General features: G+C 38.5%; 1 protein-coding gene across 6 annotated transcripts in view; it reads left to right on the top strand.

Annotated features, from left to right (window-relative positions):
• PLCB4 (phospholipase C beta 4) overlaps nt 1-12,857 on the top strand; it is a 208,953-nt gene that overhangs the window by 14,127 nt on the left and 181,969 nt on the right. For all 6 annotated transcript variants that reach the window (XM_056357323.1, XM_056357317.1, XM_056357322.1 and 3 more), the window contains exon 2: nt 6,399-6,452. The gene's annotated coding sequence lies outside the window, so the exon portion shown is untranslated. The remainder of the gene's footprint in view (nt 1-6,398; nt 6,453-12,857) is intronic.

The raw sequence follows: 12,857 nt of genomic DNA, 5'->3' as shown, positions 1-12,857 counted from the left end.
AGCCAGATTCAGAGATAGTGATCATAATTGTTTTGAAACATATCTCTCTTTATCAGAGTGTAGATTATTCTTTTATACTCGTATTATTCAGTGACTACATGTTTATGTTGAACTGGGTATGTGTTCGAGGTGGGTAGAAACAAGATAAAGTGCGTTTAAGCCAATTGTAATTTAATTTCTCTGTATATTTTGTTGAGACAAGAAAAGCTGCTGGCGTTTAGGCCTTGCCATGCATTAAGAAGTGATTACCAGTCAAATTCTCCTATGAAATTAAAACAAATCGGAAAGCAAAGTGAGAAAGAGGAAGAGATTTGCATGAATTAAATGTCCGTGGCCTGTGGTGTGCCATCCTCTGTTGCTTTTTCATTGACAGTGTCTGGTTATGTAAACTTCTTTCCACTACTTTCATCTTGAACTTGCAGAAAAGCAGTTGTGTGGTGTAACATCTACTAGTGTAAAAATGGTTGTAAATATACTGCTGCATCTTCACTGTGGAGCCCAGTAGGAAGGAAAGAAGGGATGGAAAAGAGTGTTCTCTAGAAGCACAGATGGCTTGAGCAATTAATAACATTTTGTAAAATAGCTTACACCCCACTGCCCCATCCCCCACCCCCAGCTTAATATGATTGCCAGAAAAGGACTGTATGAAAAAGATGAGTGAATCTATTCGGTACATACCTAATATGATCAGCTGTGTACTCTCCCCTCCCATATGTTATGGGACAAAGAGGCTTGGATAAAATGGCATGCCCATTCTGTGTTGTTTTGCACTGTATCTTGTGTTATAACCAGTATGTAATTATCTCAGTAAATTTTCAAGGGGAAAAGTAATGCTGCTTAATCCCTTTCTCTTGCTATTAAGGAGGATTGGGATAATAAAAAGTGTAGATCAGGACATGCTATGTTGGGGTCTCTGGCCTACATTTCAAAACATGAATGACAGGAAGCAAGCCACCAGTTTCTGGAACATGGGGTATATCCCAAAAAGAATGACTGAGCTGCAGTAGGATTTCTGTGTTGATGCTGAGCTTTCCCTGGAGACCTTAGATGATTGCATCTTATCTTGGTGATTTAAAGTGCTGGTGGCTTGCTGGCCTCAAAGGAGTATGCATTCTCTTCCTGTCTCACCTGCTGCATGTTCCCCAGCGCCCACACTGGCTGCATGTTTGAGTCTAGGATTGTCCCTTCATTTCTGATTTCTTTGGATTAGGGTAGGACACCCCTAAACTTTACTCTTAGTTGGAGTGCAGGTTTTCATGAAAATAATTCATCTCATTGGCCCAAGCAAGAGTAAAAGCATTTAACCATAATGACCTGGATTCTTTGTAGTGCTGTAAATGAAGTCTTGGATTGTTAATGTTTTTCATCAGCAGTGAGTAATTTCATAGATTGAAAACCTCTTAAACTGCAGCATGATAATTTTGGTTCCAGAGAATTACTGTAGGTGACTGTAAAAATACTTTTTTTTTTCCTCCTTCTAAAAATCCCCAAACATACGACAGTCCTAAAACACAGGTGAAACTACCTGCAGAAACTTTAGGATAGTATATAGTTGCTACATTCAAGATACCCTGAAATTCTCTGATTCAAATTGCAGATTGTGTTTCTTAGACCTATTACAGTGATGAGCATTTGTGGTAACTGCTTTATATTGCACAAATGCTGCTATTTATTGCTTGGCTTAAATTATGTGGTTTTATCATAGAAATATAATTTGTTCACTGTAGAAAAAAGTCTGGAAGACTTTATTATTTACAGATTTTTGGACTGTGTACTTGTTGATCAATATGCTTTTCATAAAGTAGAATTTCTGGGCTCCAAATTATTTGGAGTCTCTGTGGATGTAGTCTGGTGGTTTCAGCAATTCAGTGTGCTGAATCTTGCACAGCAAACGCCAAAAAGTACTTTTACTTTTCAGTTTAGCTATACGCGCCCTGATCCTGAGTTGAGAACTCTCTTGACTCATGACTGCACGCCTGGAATGTAGGGCTAGTACTCAAGTGTATGTTGTGTGGCATTAGCATCAGCTTGTATACTTTTTGTTTAGTGAATTTCTGACTTAATTCAGTGAAGCTAAATGCAACAATCCTTAATAAAACCATATGTGGTTTATGAATGTGATTTCCACTGTGGTATTCTTTTGGCAGAAATGGATAAAATGTTATTTGGGTTTTTCTTCCTGTTTCTGAAATTACTGACTAATAGTTGTGTTTAACTGTGTATTTAGCTGCTTCCTTTGTCTGTGTCCATGAATCATACTGTCAAGTTTTTATTTACTTGGGATAGACAGCTATATACCCCCGTAAATCACTGCCATCCAGGTCAGTATCAGTGAAGAAAAGGTGCAGAGCTATCCTGGTAACTGAAGAGGTCACTGATCTTGTGGATTAGTATGTGCAATGTTCCAGAAAGATATGCCAGAGGTTCAAATTATGTAATGCTTTAAGCAGGAAGCTACCAAATTGTACATAGAGTGTGTCACCGGCAACAGACTGATGTCCCTGGCAAGGCTCCACTCCAGGAAGGAGCTGAGGTTTCTCAAGGGCTTCAGATGAGAATGAATGATCTGACGGCGTGCCCTTGCTAGAACAGCTTGCCCCACTGAAGGCAGGAGCTGGCAGTGCACAGCCTCGCTGCTTGCTGTTAGAAGGCAGGGTGCTGACATAACGTTTTGGTAAAAGTGGTTTCCTGTCTACAAGAGTGTACCAGCTGGCATCATCTTATCAAAGACTTAGTGTTAGAGTGAGAGTGGTTTCCCCCCCCCCCAGGATTTTTGGTTTTGTGTGTTGGTTGGTTGTTTTTTTTGCTTTGGGATTTTTTTCCCCCAGATACTGAAAAAAATTTGCAAACGAAGAATGATGTTTTTAGAAACTATATGTCCAGATTGCTGTATAGGAAATATAGGTCTGAAAAATGTTAACAACTTTGTATCTAAAAGTAACTAATAAACAAATAAGCTATGGTTGGTGTTCCTTTTTGGCACAAAGGGAGTGAAAGTTTGGTAGGTAATGACTGATTCAGGATATATTGACAGACTAAATTAACTGTCGTGTTTAAATTAAGATTCTAATGGTCTTTTTTAAGTTGGGTACTTGTACTTCATTTTTAACTAGAATCAGGCAAAAGGTCTTTGTTGGAATTCTAATGTTTCAGTCTCCCAGTGGGTAACTTGAGGAGGTACTCTTCATCCATAGCCAAGTGTCCATAGATGGGAAAGTTACAGACTTCTAGAAGTGTGTTCCTGTCAGGTCGTTCCCCCTGATCATTTCAGAGAATGACAGGTGAAAGAGAAACTTGTATGTTAGATCCCTGTTGATGCAGACTTGTTTTCTGCTTTAAAACATAAATAAATAAATAAATCTCTTGACAAGCCCGGAATCTTGATGAAGGCTGTCCATCCGTTTGAAGGATTATCATGACAGCCTGGGGGTTTTGAAAACTTCAGTCCTTTCCCAGTAGGTTAATAGGGGGTTAAGGCACATGGAGAGAGGGAGAGGCAACCCGTATGGTACATGTAATGTAATTGGAAAGTTCAGGTGACTAGTCAGGAATCAAGTCTTGGCTTACTGAACAGTAGCTAAGAAATCTGTGTTGTGGCCAGTGATGAACATTGGACACTTCAGAATTTGATGCGTCTGCACCTGGTTAAGTGTTGAGTTGCAATTGAGATCCTGTGGTATCCATCCGGTTAGGCGTTCAGGATGTGAGGAACATGAAAATAATGATCCTCTGAACCGCCCCCCAACAGGTATCAAGGTACATAAGACCAGCTTATTCACCTCTTCTTAAAAAAAAAATACTAATTTGTTTATTTTCTTTGGAACAAGAGAGAAATAAAAATTGTAGAGTTTTTCTGTTCTAGCCTTAACACCCAGATGTAGAACAAAAGATAAACCTGAGGCTGCAGCTGCTGTCCATTACCCCATCAGTAGTTACTTACTGTGTATTGCGGATTGCTCAGTGTTTCTGCCTGTGTAACTGAGCCTTGACTCTGGCTCCAGTTGTTTCCCTCAAAGAATTTATAGCCTTACTAAAAGGGCCATTGGAGATTTTGAATGCAAACAAGGTTCTGAAGAAATACTTCACTGGTGAAAAGAAAAACATTTTTGGTATTTGCATAACTAAAAAGAAACTGATTTTTTTTGTTAAATTTATGATATTGTACTTATCTATTTACATGGAACATGAGAAATTTCAGAGTCCAATGGCAGTTTTACCCAGAAAGCTGTAAATGATTAAAACCAGTTAAGAAACATTCTCTTTCTGTTATGTGCATTAGGTGTGGTATGATGCTACTGATTTCAGTGGAGCGGTGCTACATTTTATGCTGATGTAACCGTGTTGAAATTTGACCACAATCTGCAAGCGAACAAAAATATCTAAGGTGTATCTCTCATTTCAGACTAATAGAATAGTTTGTATGCTTGAAAATATTTTTGTAATGTATTTGTTTTTCCATCAGAAGCATGTTTTGAATTGTGAATTTATTTTAGCATTAAGATGGCTTTAGTTGACCCTAGAAATAAGTGTAAGGACACTTGTGTGTGCAGCTGTGAGGTGATGGAGACTCAGGGATACCTTGTAATGTAATTATGAGCTACTGAGGCCAGCCTGAAACTGCACTAGTGAAATGAGACAATATGAGGCATTAAAAAAAAAAAAAAATCAAAGGCACTGCGTAGTCTTTTCTTGGAAGACTGTGCTGTCAATACTTAATGAGAACAAAGTACCTAGCCACCATCCTCTTAGGGCTGCTATTTCTGTTTTGGAAAACTTCTGCTTTAATGGAAGTTCTTGGCAACTTTGGGAGAATTCAACAGAACAGGAAACTATTTTCTTTAAATGCTCTCATTGCTGTAATTGTGATTGCTGTGGTTCTCAGTCCCTGTAGCATACTACTTGAGGTGTTTTATGCACCATGCGTTTTCAAGGCAAACACTAGACCTACAACACACTCTGGCCTCTCTTGGCTGAGACACTTGTTTTCTAGAACCTCTCTATTTCTAATCTTAAGGTGTGTGTGTGGGTGGGGTTTTTTTTTTGTTTTTTTTTTTGTGTGTGTGTGTGTTTCTCTTCTTCTGTACCTCAAAACTCAAAACGGTATCAAGTCAGATTTAATCCTCAGTATGTGCCTAGTGGATGTTCTCAATTTTATGCTTCAATTTATTTTACTTTAAAAGTAAAGATGAAGCTTAATGAAAGAGAAAAACATAGCTTCTGTCCTAATGTGTAGGACCTCTTGATGGAGATTCATTTGAAAGTGCTGCAGTTAATTCCATATTATTTTCAATGCTGAACGCTTGTTTTTTCTTTTAAAACATTCTCTTATATTAATCAATTTCTAATCTAAATTTGGATTTGACTTCATTTTTGAACACTTTTGCCCTTTTATTTCCAGTTTCTTTAACTCTGCTGCTTTGCTTGTTGCGTGGTTGCTGTGCTCGTGTTCAAATTAAGCTCTTCTACAGATGACTTAGATGTAGAAATCAGTTGGTTTTGTGCATTTTTAAAAAGAGGGGGGGAAAAAAGTCAGAACAGCAAAGCAGTTGGTATTATTGATACAGATGTGAGAGCCACAGGATCTGTACCAAGTGCTTCCTCAGAGGAAGCTTGGGAAGAGGTCAGTTTTTTCCTGAAGCACTCAACTTGGCTGCACAGAGTATATCACAGAACATAAAATACCAGAATGTCACAAGGATGCTGCTGTGACTCTGCCCTGATGTCTGGACCTGAGGGAACGGTGTGAATCCCTTTACCCATCTGTGCTGCCCAGAAGCACAGAAGTGTCACATACCCCTGTGCTGCCAACCTCTTCCCCACCCAAGTAGAAGCGGGAAAGACAGAAGTAGACATCAGTGAATTAGTTGATGCTTTAATCCTTCTAAAAGGTTGACAGAAGCAATGGGGGAAGTATGTTTTAGCACTGGTAATGATGACATAATTTACTTCTTACCCAAAGGTGGAATGAGAGAGAGACCAGATTATATACTTCAGTATAAAATACTTTAGTGTTTGTGGTTGGTTTTTTGTTGGTGTGCGGTTTTTTTGTTCCCCCTCTACACCTGATACGTTGCTCTACTTTCGGTCTCTGTTCTATAGGGTTACTTTCTAGGTTTAAATGCTTGGGAGACCAGATACCACATGTTAGTTTCACCTGTAGCTATGATGATTTTACTTGATAATGAACACAGAAAGGAATTTCAAAATAAAGTGAACTTCAAGCAAAACCTCACTGATTCTGCAATATTTATGCTTGCAGTAATGTATATATTCTGATCCATAATGAGAAATAATTTCTGGGGGAAAAAGAGGGTCTTGAAGTAGTTCACCATGGTTTTATTAGGTAATTAAATATTAGTATGCACAATTAAGGCTTTTTTTTCTTCTTCTTCTCTTAGGAAGGCATTGTCTACAATGGAAATTTCTACAGAGTAATTTCTGATTTACAAAAGGTATGTGTTTGCTCTTTGAGCATTTTAATTTGGTTTTCATTTACTAGATTATTTACGCCGGGTTTAAAATATGGTGTAATGTTTCAATGCTGTGCTGTCAACATTAGAAGAATGAGAAATGTATTCTGAAAAAAGCAATGCTTTGGTTTCATGAAAGGAGAAAAGTTATTAGAAATCTAGGTTATAACTCTGCAAAATCAAAGTATGCTGTGCTCTCCTGAAAAACAGGTACCCTGGCTCTTAAGAAAGTGTCTGTGTAAGTATGATGAGTGACGCGCAGATGCATGTATTCTAGGTTTCCAGTGGCCTCATCTTTTTGTAGTAGCCTAACATTCTGGGAAGTATGGGTGAGAAATAAACTGATCTTTTTGCCTGTTTCCTGCCCCCACCCACCCCCCTTTCAGGCCTGACTAAAACTGCAGTGGTAATGTGGAGCCATTCTTAAAACAGCTGCAAAGGCAATTTAAGTGCTCTAGTCTTTATGTGATTCTGGCAGATTCTTCTCACCTCACATTTCTGGAAAACAATTTTATTATGGTGTTTTTTTTTTTAATACTCAGGCTTGGGTCACTTGCACACCAATTTACATTCCCTTCATACATACTCCTAGTGTGAGTGTAGTTTTGTGTATCCCACTGGTATCACAGATTCTTACCCTATTTGTTTCTGCTGTCTGAAAGCTACTTTTCCTCCAAAAGCACCAAAGTGGCACAAAATTCCATTTGCTTTAGCATCCAGGACTTGAGCAGGCTAAAAAGGGTTATAGAGGCAAATGCTTGTTTCTCACTAATCCTGAGACCTCAGTCTTGCCCTGTTGGTCAAACCATTCAGTTGAGCTGGAGTTATTTGCCCATCTTTACTGTGTAACAGCAGAGCACTGCGCGTGCAAGTGGAGTCTAGAATTTCATGCACTATTCTTTCTACTGATTTTTTTGTAAGTGACCATGACAAGATGGTATATTTACATTTGTATATGATCAGCAACAAAAGTGTTGAAGTTCACATCAGAATTCTCGTATAATCAGATTTCTCAGATGAGGATTCCAATTGCAGATAGATCTCCTCAAGGGATCTTCTGCAGGAAAATTTCAGTGCAGAAAGTCATTGCTACCAAAGGGTATGCTTGTGTTGGTCTTCTAGAATTTTAGAATTAGAAGTAATGGTACAGTGGTTGTAGCAGTACTTTTATGTATGTATAACCTTTGTGTTATTAGTCATTAAAGCGTACTTCTGTTTTCCTTGGTTTTCACTTCTTGATTGTTGGTTTATTCCTATGGCGTACACCACGAGGATTTGGGAATTTGTTGCACTGTGACCTGGTGTTCTCTCACAATTGGTTTGTTTATTTGTATCTGATAAAAATAATTCTTGTGTGGGCACAAGTACATGTTTCTAAAATAATTTAAAAAGAAAAAAATTAAACCTATGTTGGCCAGAAATAGTTTTCTTGGAAAGTAGACTTGTGTAAATATTTTCTTAGAGCAAAAGTATGAAAATACAGGTAGTGCTAACTCCTTACCCAGATGTAAGCAAGAGAACTCTTACTAGATTTAGAATGAAGTCACAGCAGGGACAGAACTGCTGGGGTAATTAATACTGTTTTTTAACATTGATAAAGTAAGGGATAGATCAGTTTACTTTGAGTAGCTATTGTATTTGAGCATCATGCACGCTTTCAAAATAAAACTCTGCATAACAGGGGAGAAAACACTATATATGGAGTTAGGTAAAGGAGGTTAGAGTTGTTACTTTTCATTTTCCCTTTCACTCAATTTTAACCATTTAAACATAGCATGCATAAGGATAGCCATAGGTTTTACACACAGTCTTGAAAGTCAGAGACTTCAAAATCTTCCGGAACAAAGGAGAAGAAAATTCCAGAACTTCTGAATTTACATCAGGTAAATATGAAGATAGTTTGTTCAACAACAAGACAAATCTAAAACAAAGAGAGCCCCAGGCAGTCACAATTTGTACAGTCAGTTTTAGGGTCTGTGAGCAGCATACTGTAGTTAATACATTAATACATATTAGTATGTAATAGTTATATTGAGAATGCCTGGGAGAGGTTTTTTGGGTAGCAAGCATACTAAACAATCATATTATTAAAGATAAGTGAGACCATCATGCATTATTGTCTGTTTAATTACAGTGTGATTCTAGACAGTATTTCTTCAGGAGATGAGGTCAGGTGGTGTGTCCTTACAGGTTTATTCTGTTCACCTAGTGGTGGGAGGACAGGGGTGTGCAACAGAGCTGTTGCCTTTATCATAACACATCATTACCTATAGTGATGCGCCTTTTAGGAAAGCATTGTTCATGTTATTGAATACTCAGGAGCTTCAGGAACTTTGACCCCTTTCCTGCTTCTAAAGAGACTGAGCTGAAGAGAGAACTAGCCAAAGAATATTTTTTTTTAATAAATTGTGTTTTCCAACACTTTTGGAAGGACGGATTGTTGAATCCCTGTCGAAGTTTATAATGTTAAGCTGGCTGGGCATAATGTTCACTGGGCATTCCTGACTGGAATAATAATTAAAACAACTTACTGACCATCACGGTTACCTCATTGATTTTATTCATCACCACTTTTTAGCTGTTTTTTATGGAGGTGAAATAAGATACCTGTAGTATTTTTACAGGTTAGAATTGCAAAACTTTTGTACAGTGTCAGATCACCTGGCATGTGTATTTTTGATGAAATTACCTGTGCTCCTGTGCCCCTCTCTCTCTTAGATGGGGAACTAAGAGCAGTATTCACGCCAGCCACATTATTAGCCCCAAGGGGATTCTTCATTATCGCTGTACCTTGCACTCAATAAGAACCAATTATGTGCTGCCTGTGTTAATTCTATTTATGTGATTGTGTACCTTATTGTTAAAAAGGAAGTATTTTTACATGGGCAATACGGGGAAAGGCCTCAGTCTCTAGTTTGGGTACAGCCCAGCCTTGTGGAAAAGTCTACTAATTCTGTCTAGTATTTAGCAGCACACTGGAGCATTCATTGATTGACTCTGTTTATCCTGTAGGCAGGCTATATTTGAATCAGACTGTGGTGAAGGAACACTGATATTTTTCTCAAACTGCTGTTTGACTCCCCCCACCCCCCTACTCTGAAAAAGCTGAAATACCTTCCTGACTGAACAAAGGTGAAGGAAGGGAGAAATGCAAATTAGAGCCATCACCAAAGATAAGCTGAACTGTGAAAGAGTGTACGGGTTCCCACTACTAAAACGCTATCCATTAATGTGGCTTGAAGGTGTTATTGAATAACGGGATCCTCAGCGTGGAGTTTATGAGCACCTAATGGACTACTGGCTAGAATCACTAAAGGAGGGCAGGAATATTAGTAGCTAATGTGTTAGGTATATTAATCTGTGTGTATGGCATACTTTTTTTTTTTCTTTCTTTCTTTTCCTATTTCTGTGTGTTCTGCAGCCTTCATAAAAACAAAACAAAACACTTATCTTCTATAGTTACGTTAAGGATAATATCAGAGTACTGGCAGATTGCTTCAGGGTAGCCGTTCTTATGGCATAGATAGTGAAACAGAGTTGGGAGAGATACTCTTAACTGCGTCATCCTTTCAAAGCATGTAAATTGTGTTTGTCCACCCTGCTGTATGTTCCAGATGGAAACCTGTTCATCAAGGGGTCTGTGTGCTCTGATGGACCCTGGCAGGGTGGGGGCAAAAGGCAGAGCACCTGTGCCTCAAGTCTGATACAGAGTGGGGGTGAAATGATGCAGCTTCGTCTTGTATTCAGGAAGGTCATTAACAGATCACTTAATCATACCATTGTGGAAGTTTTCCCTTCCTTTTTTAATCACAAAATAAAAGACTGGCTATTGACTCTTCTAAAACCTAGGTTCTTAAGAGTGTTGAAGCTTACAGATTGTGTCTGCTATGATAATTATATCTGAAGGGACTACTGGTTTTGCTTTAACAGTTGAGGAAGTGCTTCGTAGATTTGCATGACTATTTTTTTCACATTTCTGGGTCCTCCAAGATAGTGCCATAAAGCCACAGATGACATCTTGTGCTGTGAAAGTACTGCAGGTGCATACACAAGCACTGTTAATATGATGCTGCTCACACCAACATACTTGTAAGAATTATCTACTGTAATTTCTAATGTTACACTGCTTGCTTTACTTGAAAAGACCAAACCTTGATGAACTTGTCTCTATGTAATCTATGTGCTACAAGCACAAAAATTTTGTGCTTGTTTTCCTTATGCCAGTGTGGATCTGCACTAACTCCGTTGTCACAGCTGGTGGGCATATTCATATAAGCACTGACATAAGTGAGGATGGGTTTTAGTCCTCAAGTATTTGCTTCCTGGTTGTGATATGGGGCATGGTAGCTGCTCCCAAAATAGAAGTGACACTTCATATGGGAGAATAAAGAGAAGCTGCCTTCTTGTTAGACCAGTGCAGTTTATTTTGACAATAGCAAACTGACCAAAGAGGTTTTTAGTCCTAGCTTTAGACTGTGTCTCCACTGGATATCTGTTTACTGTCCATGATAAGTACAGCAACTAAGATTATTTTTTTTTTTGGGGGTGGTGGTGGTGGTGGGTATTTTCCACCTGATCTAAATTTTGCTCCATATCATCTATTTTGGCCATCAATCTTACTACTATGTTCTTAATCAGGTCCATTGAATACTACAGCCTGTCAGATTCTTTATACATGTTATCTCTGGTTTCTGGAAATTGAGTTATTTCTGAAAACTGAAAAAAATTCTAACTGAAAAGTTATCTGCTGTTTGTAAGCAACATGCATAGCTTACTTAGGTGGAGTATGCACTGAGTGTCCCTTCAGATGGACAATATTTTCCTTATAAAAGTTCTCTTATTCTTAGCACATTTCTAGGTCAGGAATGCTTAAAATATCTTCCATCATTAAAACTTAAGAGTCAACAGTATAAAACAAAAATAGAGAGGCAAAAGAAAAATAAACGAAGCTTATTGCATCCAGATGAAGCATTGTTTTCAAACATTCTCTGCTGTTTGTGATCCTGTAGTCTTTGTATTTTCCTTTGAAAGACTATTCTGTTAAATTACAGCAAAATCCAGTGATGGGTAGAGCTTGGTGAGAAGGGTGAGCATGGAAGGAGCAGAAAGTATATACTGGTGAAGGTCTCAGACTGAGACACGGTGGTGGTTCAGAGCAGAGGCAGAGCTCTGGAAGCTAAAAAGCTAGTGACAGCAAAAGCCTAGCTTATGGCAGTAGTTACTGTTTCAGTTGTCAGGTTCCCTATAGTTTCATGTACGTTAAAACTGACACTTCTGATAAAGTAGTCCCCAGTCTCACTCCAAACCTCTAATTTCTTGTCCCTGGATGCTTGTTCACACTGAAAGGCTGTGTAAGTAGTGAATGAGTAATCTGGCTGAAAAGTAGACCTGCTAAACAAATTATTATAAGGTTATTTTTAACCTGCAGAAGAGAATTCTCTGGGGGACCTTATTGTGGCCCTTCAATACTTGAAGTGGACTTAAAGATGGGGATACACTTTTTAGTAGGGTTTGTTGTGATAGGACAGGGTTAACTGAAAGAGGGTAGTTTTAGACTAGACATAAGGAAGAAATTTTTCATGATGGAGGTGGTGAAACACTGGTACAGGTTGCCCAAAGAGGTGGTAGATGCCCCATCCTTGGAAATATTCAAGGTCAGGCTGGGCAGGGCCCTGAGAAACCTGATATAGTTGAGATGTGCCTGTTCATTGCAGGGGAATCGGACTAGAGGACCTTTAAAGGTTCTTTCTAACCCAACTGTACTATGATTTTATGATTTTTCTTCAGCTGAATTGTTTTTCATTTGTGCTAGCAGAGCAGAGGTTAGTGAGGAAAGAATGTGTGACTAGTGGAGTTTTGGAGGTGACTCTTGAAGTTTTACCTAACTGCTGCCTCAGACTGTCCCATGGTAGGTCTGTCTTAAACCGTGCCTGAATCTTCAGAAATTCTAATGCAGAAAAAGAGAGGAAACAAATCTTGGCTCCTGTATGTTTTCGTTGTTCATGGTATGAGTTCTCTTGGGCTGAGAGAGATTGATTTGTTTTGCCTGGGTATCTCTTTAAGTGAGTGCCTTGTAAAATGTTCCCTTTAAGATTTATCTGCCACTCTTCAGGAAGGAAAGACTATTTGCTGTATTTTGGAAACGTATGGGAATGTTATATAAGGAACTAAGCTATGGTGTTATTACATGCAAAATTTATATTTCCTAAGTACACAAAGTTAGAATCTTGTTCTTTTAAAATGTGCAAAGACCTGGCCTTGTATGCAAAGGTGGACAATGTCAGAAGAACTGGTCAGAAAATGTGAGACATGGGATGGCAGTTTATATTGTTAGGTCTTGGGAAAATGTGAAGAAGGTGGGAGTTATTGCAAACCATTTAATTCTGT

This window comes from Falco biarmicus, chromosome 12, assembly GCF_023638135.1.
Source record: "Falco biarmicus isolate bFalBia1 chromosome 12, bFalBia1.pri, whole genome shotgun sequence".
NCBI lineage: Eukaryota > Metazoa > Chordata > Aves > Falconiformes > Falconidae > Falco > Falco biarmicus.
Note: the sequence above shows the minus strand (reverse complement) of the source record. Positions and strands in the feature narration are given on the sequence as shown.